At 38.2% G+C, this 12,811-nt stretch overlaps 1 protein-coding gene across 2 annotated transcripts in view; it reads right to left on the bottom strand.

Moving 5' to 3' along the window:
- The window catches only part of tnr (tenascin R (restrictin, janusin)), a 132,647-nt gene that overhangs the window by 97,404 nt on the left and 22,432 nt on the right, over positions 1–12,811 (bottom strand). The gene's annotated exons all lie outside the window — the stretch shown is intronic.

Here is a 12,811-nt window from a genome sequence, read left to right as displayed (position 1 = left end):
GCAAGATTTCCAATCCTTTTTCAGTGAGTGATCAGCATCAGTTCATAAGATTTGGTTGGTCCTCTAGCTATCTGCCTTGAGAACTTTTTGACGAAATCAAACACGTTTCCACGCTTCAACACATCCATCTTTGTTTAGCTTATTATGCTTTATCATCACGTACTACAGAGGTGTCGGACTCGGGTTGGTTCGCGGGCCTCGTTAACGTCAACTCGATTTCATGTGGGCCGGACCATTTTAGATTTAATATTTAGATATTTTTTTTTTATAAATGGATTAAAAGAACTGGATTAAAAGCCTTGAATATTCAGTTTTTTATAGATCTAAAACAATGTTTATTTTACCTTTTTTATATATTTTTAGATTTTACAAAATGATTTTTTAACTAAAAACTCAGAAAAAATGGATTAAAAAATTACAATTATTGATTTAAAAGGGGGAAATCAGGAAATGTAATATACATCTATACTCTTCATTTTGATTTGATCCTAAAACAGAAAGTCGGCACTCATGATTTACTTTCCCGGGCCACACAAAATGATGCGGCGGGCCAGATTTGGCCCCCGGCCCGCCACTTTGACACCTGTGACGTACTATGTACACAACACATGCACTTGACTATATAGAATACTTACTGTAGATTATTAGTCCACAATTGACTACGCGGGTGACCCTGCTTGAATCGCTTAATTGCATCAGTTATCCAAATTGGTTGGAAATTGAGATGCAAGAACACGGGTTCAGATTGTACACGCCATGCAAACAAGATTGGTGTGTATGATCCAAACCCTTGATGCGAGGACAAAAACGCGTCAACGGAGATTCTTCTATGTTCCGCTAATGTCTACTTTAACCCAATTTCAGGCATGATTGCCTCTATCCGACCCATGCGTTCCATTTAAACGTTCCACCCGAAAAAAACATGTATTCAATTTATTTACCGCCATTTCGTTCCCAACCCATTTATGTAGGCTGATGCTATCTTTTGTAGTTTAGAGTTATTTGGAAGAAAGGGTATTTATAAAAGGAGGAAATAAAAGCAGACTAGAAAGAAACAAGATCAACTTGGTCACAAAAATCTTGCAACCTTTTTTTAAACCTGGCAACATCATACGCTCGTGCTCATGATATTTGCTTTGCAACAAAAATCAATTATGTTTCTTCCTCTGCAACGCTTACACTATGCGCCTAATTAGAGGTAAAATGTGCTCGGTAAGTATCCAACTTTCCTCATTCTTTCAAATGGGCCATTTCAGCATGTCTTTTGTTGTAGACTTATTGTACAGAGGCAGTTTTTGTTCTACAGTCAACTGCAAATCAACCGACTGCAAACATTCAAAGCGGCTGCCTCAACATTGTACAATGAGGCTGAAAAGAGGAAAATAGCAATACTAGTGTTAGCGCTTCTCAGGCTTATCTAGCAGAACACAGTGCTCTCTTTTTGTTTTCGCAACTAATGAAACGCTTTGAAAACTGTGAGTCTAGTGTGCTGCTGCACGGACAACGGAAATGTTTGTATTTCAGAGGCCTTTTTTTTAAGCAAGGCATCTTAACGGAACACAATGATCTATTTGTGGATTATGTTGGTTTCTGTCTCATAAAGTCCAAAATTATGAATGCAACTGTCATTGAACATGATTTAGAAGAAAAGCTAACCAGTTAATGTGGACTCATTCATCAACGTGTCCATCCATGAATGCTGCCTCGAGTCTTTACTGCTATCAAATGGGAAGCCGGGCTAAAAATTGAAATCATCCTATAAAAATTGCGTAAATGACAGCAATTAACGTCCAATCCGTTTACACAACTCCCAGTTGAAATGGATTGGACTTCTACTGTCGTTTGAGTGTTTTCAATGTCCATTTCCTTCTTTTAAGGTACTATATTTTCAAAGTCCTCACAATATTTTGAATAACGATACACTAAATATACTAATTAAATCTAATCCTACTCCTCTAACACGATATTACAAATATGTACAATACTATGCTCATTCTAAAATTTATAAAACATATAAATTATTAAAAAAATACCCGATAAGGCCTTCAGAAATCCTTTAACCTTTCAATGAATAGCCTTGATACAAAGAGGCAGTTGATAATAAGGACTGTGCAAGGTCAGTACTTTTCGTACATTTCTTAATTCTTCTGCTGAAAACAGAGACTGGATTTATTCAAACTTGGCCAGTACACGCATAAAATAGAAAGGTTTTATAGTAAAACGCTTAAAAACAAACCAGGGATTGCAATTCCAATTATCATAATTGTCTGATTACTCAGAGCACTCAATGTTTTTGCCAAGTGAACTAAATCGTCAATATTTATTTATTACAACTATTCACAAGGGGAAAAAATAAACACTCCTTAAAATGCTTGTGCCTGATAGGACTGCTACAAATCTACACAGAATGTCCCATTTTATGACAATTACTGACTTTATTTGGCAGCTGTACCCAACTAGTTTAGAATTACTACTACTTCAACTCTATATACTTTGGTCTAATAAAAATATCCAATTCTAAACCTATTTATTTGGGGGAGAGAAAAAAACCTTTGTAAGACCGCTTGTTACATTCAATTGATTTTTTAAAAAAGTGTGTAGTTATAAGTATGCATTTCACACGGAAAGTTATGAAAATCAAGGCCGATTCATCACGCTGACGAAGAAAATGCCATCAGTCAACAATGCATGGAACATCAACGAGTCCAACTACCACTGGCGATTTAAGTAGAATCGACTTCTACTCATTTCCCAAATTACTCGTATCTGACTGGCCCACCGCTTCGGGGGCAACAGGAAGAGTGGCATTCATTCCCACACACAAACACGGGCGACGAACACGCACAAGCAGACTCCATTTGCCCATTGCTCTGCGGGGAATCAATGATGTCTGCTTAATTATTGGGTGAATTTAATCAGCAACAGCAGTACTTACTGCCGTGTGACCTAGTGGCTGTCAGGAAGTCATGCGCCTTTCCAATGCAAGCATGCTTGTGTCGCCTTCATAATCTAGAGTAGAACTATTTAGTTGCTACGACCATCTTGGGATCAGACCACTTTGGTCATAATATCCAAATGTTCATAAAAACCAAAGCGGCCATAACCGCACCTGAATCAATGACCGTGACCGGACGTTTGGTCGACCGGACGTTTGGTCGACCGGACGTTTGGTCGACCGGACGTTTGGTAGAATTGACGTTTGGTCGCCGGGTTCGCTCGCTCTCAATTTATGACAGAGTTAACTGTTGATATTTTGATATTAGATATTTAGATATTAAACTCACTCTCTCTCTCATGATTATAATTTTGAGAGCTAGTTTCAACAGTAACAACCCGGCGACCAAACGTCCGGTCGACCAAACGTCCGAGTACCGTAAATAACAGTTTAAGTAACGTTTTATCAAAGTAACAAAGAACTGCCAAACTAATTCAAAATATTACACCGGTAAATTAGTAAGTTTTTGGTGGAAAAAAAAACTCGGTAATGTTCCGGTGAACGAGATCTTTTCGCACAAATTTGTCTAGCGAAAGTATCGAACTCCCTCTCATATCCAAAATTTGGTCAGAAATATGTAGCAGCTGCATGATTGAGAAAACATTTTATAATCATTAAAAAGGTTTGGCATTTCAAATTTTTGGAGAAGATAAGTGAAACGGAAAATGAATGAATTTATACGCCTTCGTACAATTGGTGCAGTTGTCAAGTTTAAAAATATCAGTGTTGGGCTAGTTTTAACAGACTGATCCTGAAGAAACAGCAGGCAATACTGCAGGAACAGAATTAAACAGTGTTTCCATAGATTGCAATCGCTACTTTATGGCACATTTAATTCACAGAGCCCTGGTTTTATTACATTGTGGCGCAGAGAAAAAAATGGCTGGCAATCTTATTGGTTGATAGAAGTCACTATTTCAGAAAGCAGGGGGCAGAATTAAAAGGATTATTAACAGGGGTTTAGACCAATTCTTTGGGGATCACTGATAGATCTATTCAACAATACCATTTTCCACTAATGACTTAGAATAATGAAAAGGTTGACATTTTGTTTTGCCAAAGCCTGGCTGAGAAGGTCACTGCCTCACTCATGTCTAGGTGTTGTAGAAGATGGAAATCTGTCCTCCCCACAAAGACTAACTCAAATATCAAACCTTAAAAAAGGGGACGGTTGGCCAAGTGGATTTCCAGACATCACGTCACAAGGATCCGTTGTTTAATACAAAAAGTAAAACACAAATCACAAATCTTATAAAAGAGATGATCAACATACTGGCAGTCGACTTGGTCCTCGTAATGAATCATCCTGCTTCCCAAACAAGAGTGTGGTTGCATGCAAAGTAGCTTGTAAATGTGTCCTGATCTCAAAAGAAGTCTTACTTGAGCACATTCCTAGCTCTAAAAATATTGCTTTTCTACCTTGCGACTGTTTACCAATAAATATAAAGTAACATATTTTGTGAAACTGTAACTTATGTCAAGAAAATTATTTTTCCATTAGCAATAACCTATTGCAATGTGACAAGTCAGGAGCTTCCATATTTTATGGGGAAAAAAGTACATTAAATCACTCTCAGGATTGAATCGATCAAAACTGGACTGTGTATTTTTTTAGGGATCGACTTGGGACATATGGAATGACAATATTGTTTGCCACTCTTTTTTTCCCACATTGCACCTGTCCCTTGTAGAAATACACGTGCTGGTAGACGTGCTTTTCACAACTGACCAATTGGAGCAACGATAGGTTTGGAAGGCCTCCCTCAAGTGCTCATGTTCTTTCTCTTGTGCCGTTGGGCTTGTTGGAACATTATCAGCAGTGTGTTGCACTGCACTGATAACACCTAGTTTGCTGCGGAGGTTGGTGTGAGTCAAAAAGTATGAATTTGTCAGTGTGTGTGGCATGGGGTTGCGGGGCGGGAGTCTGCAAATCCTAATATGCAATCCTATGTTATCTCTGAAACAGACATTAGAGTGTAAAATAAGCCAAATTATTATTTTTCCACATATTAATGTGAATGGTGAAGGCTTGTAATTCATGGCTACGTATTTTTAACCCATCGCATACCTATACCACTGTCCTGTGGTTGTTCACTTACAGGTATTGTAGCAGAGAGTTGAGTCTTGACTATTTGTTAGCCCATTTGAACCAGCGTTTTTAGATATAGCCAGGTTTAAAGTCTGTCACGCATATCTTTTTCATATTTTTCTTTTTTAAAGAAGTGCAGATTTTGACGGGAGCCCTCAATTGCCTTCTGCACTTTCTCTTTGGCCCTGGGCTCATGGTAACATTATCAGCACTGTGCTGTAAGGGTTCTGATAAGACCCTGTTTGTGTTGCTCTTGGAAGTGTGAGTCCCAAATTTAGTCAGATTCAGGCTAGAACTGTTCCAACTAAACCTTGTTTCATGAAGTCATGAATCATGAAAGGGGAAATGTCTAAGTCTACCAGAACAGACTGTTGCGTTTGAGCCTGAGAATGAAATGATGTGCATAAATGAGGATCAATGCCTTAAAACACGTGTCAAAGTGGCGGCCAGGGGGCCAAATCTGGCCCGCCGCATCATTCTGTGTGGCCCGGGAAAGTAAATCATGAGTGGCGACTTTCTGTTTTAGGATCAAATTAAAATGAAGAGTATAGATGTATATTAAATTTCCTGATTTTCCCCCTTTTAAATCAATATTTGTCATTTTGTAATCATTTTTTTCTGTGTTTTTAGTTCAAAAATCATTTTGTAAAATCTAAAAATATATTAAAAAAGCTAAAATAAACATTGTTTTAGATCTATAAAAAACTGAATATTCAGGGCTTTTAATCCAGTTCTTTTAATCCATTTATAAAAAAACAATCAAAATATTATATCTAAAATGGTCCGGCCCACATGAAATCGAGTTGACGTTAAAGCGGCCCGCGAACCAACCCGAGTCTGACACCCCTGCCTTAAAATCTCGCAGTTAGCATCGTCATATTTATGTCTTATGTGACCCTTAACCCTTTCTCTTCTCGTCATATCACCTACACTAAAAGGGGGTCAATAAACTCATCCATTATAAAGTTATCCTGAAATTCCTTTTCCGACCACTGTGACATTCCATCTTGAATTATAAACATATCCTCTAATTTTCCTAATAATCCCAATTTCATTCTTGAGTTATTTCTTTCAAATTACAAACAAAACAGCAGACACCGAGATCCAAATACACAGCCTTGGTCGAAGCAACCGAGGCAAAAAAAAAATCCTTACACATTCAAAATGTTACTACAGAAAATGCAGCAATTCAGGCTAAAACAAGTCATGTGCCGCATCCCATTTGAAGTTAGTCAATTTCAAGGGCATCTAGGATGTGGACAATGTTGACCCCCCCTTAGGGTGAACGCGTTGACTAATGATGACAGCACAGGGTTGGCGTGTGGCAAGAGGAAATGAATTGAGGTCAGATTGTTTCACTGTACCATACAGCAATAATTGCTCATATGTTGAAACCATGAGGAATGTCATTAAGTTCACTGAAGCCAATTATTAGGTATATCTTGCAAACCAAGCGACAAAAGCAGTTTTGCATATTAAGTTAAAAAAAAAAACTCATTGGAAAAGGCATTTTCCACAAATATATGTAAATGGGGCCACTGGAGCAGATACATTTGCTGTAGGTGTGCTTGGAATTAAATATGGTCATGGCGTGTGAGCGATAGATGTCAAGTTAATGACGGCACAATTAGACGACAGATGGAAGGACCGCGTAGGCGAATGGCAGGCGCAATTAACTTACGCAAAGGTGCTGATTTGATTGGTCCGTGGACCCCTGAACTGATAGTTATGAAGTGTTATGTGAAATTAGCCTTCATTCAATAATGAGTTACCATTGTTAGAGAATAGAAAGATACAAGTGTGAGCTATTGAGCCTTTATGAGCCGACATAGCAACCTTAAAAGGGGCTTCTGTTGAGATAATTAACACCTTTTTAGAAAAAGATGCCCCCTCTTTAGGTGTGTTGATGATTGCGAGAAGGACTGTGAACAATTAAAAACATGCAATATGAAGAATAATCATCACTATTGTGCTTTTCGGAGTGAATGACAAAAATGTGGTAGCAATGTCATCAAGAGCGCATATTTTGAAGGGCTTAAATTACTAAAATCTGCACGCGTGCTTGTAAAATCCAACAAAACATCACAAAGATGTTTTCAACAGAAATGAGAAACGTTCATTAAAATTCCAATATTTATCACACAAGTGATTATCTTTTGTCGAAAAACTATTTGAGCAGAATACAATGAAAATGGATGAATAATTGGATAGGTTTTCTTTGAACGAATCCATGCAAACTGAATAAAGATTTTTTGGATGGAGACAATTTGAGACCAAGTTGGTTTTTCAATTTCCACCCGTAGGAAATATTTTTTCATATTCTATAGTCTGAACAGAACCTATATTGAACAGTGTGCTCATGAGGTTCAAGTGTATTGATTGGCGTATGTTGAGTGTGAAAAGTACAGGATTTTTTTTCTTTAGCTCACAACCAGGTTATCCATGTAGATAAAATTATTTCTGAATTATTTCTGGAATTAGTTTGAGGGCAAGAATAGTGTCAAGTTATCCAATCCAATCCAATCCAATAATAGTGACATAAGACTGTGTATAGAAATAAATAAGGTAAAGATGGCAATTTCAATATACCTCATCTTGAATTACTGTGCAAACGTACTACACTAGCGTAGAAATTCATTTTAAATTATAAAGATGAACCTATACAAACACTAACTTGACAGTTTATTAGCCTGTAAGAGGGTTTTGGGTTTGACAGTTTGAGAGGTTAATTAGTCAAGGAGGAGACAGCCTGCAGTAAATCTTTTCATTTGAAAGTAAATATCGAATCATACTTCCATCTTTAAGTCAAACAACCATCACTTAAAGCTCCGACTTATGAAAACTGGCAAATTCTGGCTACATTTTACAACATATTCTTCCCTCTGAAGTTTGACTTACCTTCCCGCAATGATCAAATCAAAGGAGAATGTTTACGTAACAATCAAAACGATGAAGCGAGAGCAACTTGTACTGAAGAGCCTCACATAATCCCTTACTAGTCAGATATCAAAGAGTGTCCACAGTGCACCGCAGTGCAGTTATTGTATAAACAGAAGCAAAGCATATTTAGTTAATGGCGTCTCATGTTTCTGTATCTGAAAATCCTTCACAGGTGACCTGGAGGGAGTCTCATCACCTGAACTTTATTCTCAGTGCTTCACAGGAGGAGAGGGAAAAAAAAAACTTTTAAAAAAGCTGAATATGAGGTCATTTGGAATCCTTCCTCATTGAATGCATCCAAACCCACACATTTCAACTACAAGCACACAGTAGCGCCGGAGGATTTATGCGGCACAGTAAATATCTCGGAAAAGCACGCAACTGAAGGAGCGGATGAAAGATTGGGAAGACCTTTGCAGACTATTTCTTAGCTCAGGAGCTCAGGTGGAAGAGGAAAATAGAAAGCTGGATGAGGGAAGACATTAACTGTTGAGGGATGTGTGAGAGTCAGCGGGAGAACGTGAGCAGGGTAAAGGAACAGCGCAAATGTTATGCAGCACTTAAAGTGGAAGAATGACAAGAAAAGCATTCAATTCAATTCAATTCAACTCCACTTCTGATTCCAGCATGTTGCCTTAATTAGGAGCATTAACGCAGATTCCCAGATTCCCTCAACGCTAGGTCGGACTGGAAGATGGCAGCTAAAAATAAAACATCTCAAGCAAATCCTGGTTTCATGAGGCAGTCTCATGTTGATTAAAAAAAATGGCTTTAAAAAGCAATGCAACAGTACATCCTGGTGGATCCTGGAAATCGACATAATGTGACTATAATGGTACCTTGAAATCAAATTTCCCCAATAAATTGAATAAAAATGCTAAATTGTTCATCTAAAACAGCTCCAAAAAATTAAGACCGAAAATTATGAATGTTATACTCAACAGGAAAATTCACGCTGCAACGATAAATGGTATTTACTGTATTTTCCAGACTATTATGGACAGTTTGTCATAGTTTAAATGGGTCGGAAATAACAGTTTTGGCAGAAAATGTCATTATTAATTCATTATCACGCAACAATTCCATCAGTCAAAACATCACCTGACTAATTAATCTATAAAAAAAACCTCTGTATGTATGGATTCATTCAATAAAAGTTGTCTACCACGTCCACAACACGGTCCAACGTGGGCCATTTTCCTCAGAAGGTACATAAGGGAGAGAAAAATCTCAACTGTCAAACTCTGCTCTACTCCACATACTTCATTTTTCCAAACGGCAGTTCACATTTTAAAGATTCTCTAAGGCTTTTCTTTCTTAGCTCAATGTTCACATTTTGAAGCCCAGCTTTCAACAGCAGCCCACATCGCAGTGCCACTTTTGTGATTTAGTTGTGATGCACGGTCCACATTTGTCAAATTCACAGCATTCAGCTAAACAAGACAATCCCTAAATGCTGCAAAGCCACCGTTCCTTTGTCAGCATATCATTTTATTTTCCTTATTTTCCATATTAGTATGGAAAAAAAACTGTGTTAGACCCCAGGCAATAGCATGATAAGACGAGCATAATCGGTACATTCATCCTTGCCCTACTAATAAAGTGCTGTGTGGTCAGGATATCAACGACAACGAGCTCCTAAGTTTGGGGCGCTGCATATAATAAAAGACCATAGGGGGGAAAAAGAAAAAATACAATCAGACACGTGCTGCGCACCATTAAATCAACATATAGCACATAACAGCAAAACGTGAACAAGCCACAGGGAGTCCATTGTCATTGCGATTTTTTTTTCATCTTATTTCTGCATTCTGCCTGTGTCTAAGCAACTATGTGATGCTATTTAAAACATTTCTCCAATTGACTTACATATAATGGAGTTGACAAAGGTGAAATAGCAAATTATGTGGGCAAATTATTTAGACAGCAGGCCATTAAAGCAGTGTGCGGTCGATTGGTCGCCGGTCTTTTGGTCGCCCCGACCACGACCAACGGCGACCAAAAGACCGGTGACCAAAAGACCGACGACCAAAAGACCGGCGACAAAACAAGGTAAAACAACACGGTCTACGCATCAATAAAAGCCAACAATGGCCATGAGCAGTTTCCCTAAGCTGACGTGTGAATGTATATGAGTTTGTATGTACATGCGTTGTCCCTTTAAGAAGGTACGTCAGTCAGTCTTAACAAGTTCTCCAACAAAAAATAAAAAATGTCCGGGAAATTTGGAGCTTTTCTTTAGTCTAATAATTAATAGGGCATTAAGTATGACTAAATAGTAATTCGCAGTTTGTATTTAGGGAATTTGAGCAACGATTTAAATGGTAATTTTCAATAACCTTCCGGGCAACCAATCGACCGTGTACCATTAAAGCTACTCAAAGTTCAACTTTGTTGAAGACAAGTGAAAGTTGCTCATCCTCATTTTGCAGTGACATCAAAAAAGTAGTTGTATGTCCCTCCCTCTTTGTTGTGGTAGTATCGTTTTACGAACAGACAAAACAAGATGTCGGTTGTTGGCTGGCACCGGTTGCATGAAACAGCTAAGTGCCTGCTCATGTAGTATTTATGACCTTGCCTGAGGAGAAATGGGCTGACACGTCTTAGAAAGCAGCAATCGGCTTGCATTTGAACTGTCACCTCTCATGCAAATTTGTATTAAATTGCACGTCTTGCGGCTCTCAAAGTGCTTGTCTACTAACGGGTTAACATTTTTCCCCTTGACAACCTCTTCGGGATTTTTCAAGAGATCATTTGTTGCAAGTCACATGGCCAGGAACTCAACATTTCATTTTTGAGCTTAGAAATATGCATTAGCTAACAGAAAATATAACAAACGTACACTTACACCTGTCATTTGCTATTAAGAACCCAAGCCCATATTTCAGGCCAAGTCAAGTAGTGGATAAGATGACTTAAAATTATCACTATAATAGTATTTTTATATATTTCTTATTTGAAATAGCTGCTTTTACCCAATAAAGGTTGGGGGTAAAAAAAATCTGCCTACTATATGAGTGGAACGGTATTACAGTAATTTATAAAGAGCAAACATTGACTACATATTTCTTAGACTGCTGCTAAAATACTGTTTGTTAGCCTAAAAAAGAAAAGTGTGACTTTAGAAATTAAGTCATGTCTAGTCACAGGCAATGTTTTCTATACTTGAATGCACAGTTTCTTCTGAACTAATTTTAATGATATCTAATGGATAGAGAGTCATGATATCCAGCCAGGTCCACATTTAATGCTCTACCTAATGGCAAGTAATGACAGCAGAGTAGTTCCACGAACGGAAGGCAAGACAAACTATTTTCCTGGAATTATGCGAATTGGTGATTACTAGCCAAAACCTCCGCAGTCTAGTTGACTTTCCCTACCGGCTGGGAAATAAAGCTAATGCATAAGCAGCAACCGTGTGTGCAAAGGTTAACAAATACCACTTGTGTCATCCGCCAATTTATGTTAATGTTTTGCATTTGTGATTTTAGCACGGTGCTGAAGCTCTTAACGACTGATTTCCATTCTTTTTCTAACCTGCCCGGCAACCAAAAGCAAGCACGAGCTCCGTGGAGTTAGATTGTTTCAGACCTTTTAAATTCAATCATCATACAGCGGAACCTATAACGTGCGTCGTAATCCATTTTAAAACACTTTCCGCGCTGCTTGTAAATTGTATATTAAAACTCAAAATCAGAGCTCCAGGCAACCATGAATTATCGAGAAATGCGGATATCTATCACGGTTCGAGGACAACACTCAAAAGAGTAGGAGTTGTAGTGAAAATATTAATGTGAACTCCACTGTGGTGCTTCGGAACAGATCAAAACCTTTTTGTTAGCTAATAAAAGTAGACATGTAAATACCATAATAGAGTAGCAAGTACTATGTTTTTTTTCTGGGTGACGTAGTGCTAAAAATGGATATTTGTGTATCTTCTTTGGGAGTTGTAGGGTTTTCAAAGTAAAAAGATAAAGAAAAACAGAGAGAAAAAGAGTTGACATTCTGCGTCTTAGCTCAATGATGCCACCATTACCGAAAAGAGAGGAACTAAAGCTGTGCAGGACACAGTATGATGCTACCAAATAGGAAAAGAATAGTGACAGAAAGTCACTTGTGGGTAGTCTTCACAGAAGAAAGTCTATTGATATTTTATTGTATTGCTCGACCTCTCATTTTAAAAGCTTTCACTAGAATTCCCGTCTTTAGGTTTCCACATCAGCACCCCTTTCAGCTGCTTCTCTCCGCTGTGAAAACGGTCAATGGATCTCGCCTGGCTTTGAGAAATTAAAGCGAGTCGACCGGCGGGAATAACCTTCGCAGGACTGTGCGAGTGGATACGAAGGGGCAGCAGCTGGACGGTTTTCGGCCGAGACTGGAAAGAAAAAGGGATGCGTATGCGGATGGATGGCGAGATGTATCAGCCACGCCAGGGCGTTTACAAATTGGACTGTGTGAGATGTTCATTCGGCGATTAGCAGAGAAATGGTGCGCATGTAAAGCGGCACTTTTTATGAGTTTGAACGTTTGTCTATCAGCGGGAGAAACGCTCTGTCAGGCTTTTCTTGCAAAAGAGTTCTATAACATCATTAAAAAAACTACTATAGATGATATCTAAAATGATTTAGCCAATGAGAAATAGATCCCTTATTTCAAACTACCACTACTATGACCATTTTAAGTGCATTTCCTCATTTAAATGGATAATATAAATAATAAAAATTTAGGGTAATGTCATTCTGGGTGATTTTCAGAGGTAACAAAGTACAGTATCAAATTAGAAGCGC

The sequence above is a fragment of the Stigmatopora argus genome, chromosome 12 (assembly GCF_051989625.1).
Source record: "Stigmatopora argus isolate UIUO_Sarg chromosome 12, RoL_Sarg_1.0, whole genome shotgun sequence".
In the NCBI taxonomy this organism is placed as follows: domain Eukaryota; kingdom Metazoa; phylum Chordata; class Actinopteri; order Syngnathiformes; family Syngnathidae; genus Stigmatopora; species Stigmatopora argus.
Note: the sequence above shows the minus strand (reverse complement) of the source record. Positions and strands in the feature narration are given on the sequence as shown.